This window comes from Babylonia areolata, chromosome 5, assembly GCF_041734735.1.
Source record: "Babylonia areolata isolate BAREFJ2019XMU chromosome 5, ASM4173473v1, whole genome shotgun sequence".
Taxonomy (NCBI): domain Eukaryota; kingdom Metazoa; phylum Mollusca; class Gastropoda; order Neogastropoda; family Buccinidae; genus Babylonia; species Babylonia areolata.
In genome coordinates, this window is record NC_134880.1 from 14,625,694 (window position 1) to 14,627,277 (window position 1,584).

The following is a 1,584-nucleotide window of genomic DNA, read 5'->3' on the forward strand; positions in this document are numbered from 1 at the left end:
AACAACAACAACAACCCCCCCAAAAAACAACAACAAAAAACAAAAAAAAACAAAGCAAAAACAAAACAAAACAAAAAAACAAAAACAAAAAAAACCAACAACAACAAAACAACAACAACAACAAATACAAAAAACACGAAGTTTTGTCGGCTGGTTACTCAATAATTCAATAATCATTTGTTTTTTTCGCTTCTACCTTCTTTTATCTACGCAAATGCGCTTTGTTAATGCTGGTATGTGCACGTGCGTGTTTACGCACGCGTGTGCGCATGTTTGTTTGTTTGTGAGCTACTGCAAAATAAAACCATTCGCTACCGCCATATTGTAAAGCAATTCACTCGTTAAGACATTTTGGTCACACTGATACTGTGCGAAGCGTATATCGATGTATACTGACGTATTCCAGCTTCCACTTTGTGTGGAACATACGCTGTGTAGATTTACATTTTCAGAGCATGTAGGCTGCCATGCCTGTATCAGTACTATAGCTGTTACATTTCTGCATTTTTGAGTTGCTTAACATGTACAAATAATGATGCCAGTTTTATTTGAGGAAACTACGTATTCCAAATCACTTTCGATTTATTTCGAGCGATTTCGAGCGATATTTCGAGCGATTGTTGGTACGTTTAGCGTTAAACATAATTACAAAGTGTAATTAGAAAGTAGATGTTTTTTTCTCCTTCAGTTCTTTGCTACTGAGTAATATGAGACAAGAATATGTTTTTTCCCCTCAATATTGATATTTAACGTTGTGTAACTACAGCTAAAAGTGCCTCAGATACGTAATTTTATTATATCAGGTTCAAGTGAGTGTTTGCGTGCGCCCGCGCGCGCGCGTGCTTGTGTGTGTGTGTGTGTGTGTGTGTGTGTGTGTGTGTGTGTGTGCGCGCGTGCATATGTGTATCTGTCAATCTGTGTGTGTCTGTGTGCGTGGGAGATATTTTAAATATGGTTTGTCTTTGAAAAACAAAGAGTGCATATCATGTTGGGTTTTCAACTGAACAATAGTTTGATATGTTGAAATGATATAATGATCATACAAAATGTAATAAAAGAAAGTATATTTTGAACCATTCGTATGTGTACATATTTATCGACACCTCGACTATTCTCTGTCTGTTCATGTGAATTGAACACTTTAATACATAAGATCTATTGCTCTCAGACTTTCAGTCTGAGGGTCCCGGCTTCGAATCACGAATGGTGGAGATTTTTTCAAAGTTCACAGGTTTACAGATGTGCAGACCTGTTAGTGCCTGAACCCACTTCGTGTGTATACGCATGCAGAAAATCAAATGCCAACGTTAAACATCTCGTAATCCATGTGAGCTTTCGTTGGGTTGTGGAAACAAGAACTTACCCGGAATGCACCCTCCGCACTCACGAAAACGGAGTGTGGCTGCCTTGATAGCGGGGGTGAAATCATGAAGGCCCACTCGAGGATACGAGGGAACGTAGGAATCTCAGCTCATGAACGAAGAAGAAGAGTGCTCTCCATCATTTCAAATGTCCCTCCCTCGACATTGTATTGCATTGTGTTGTTTTGTACTGTATTGTGTTGTATTGTAGACTATTGTTTTG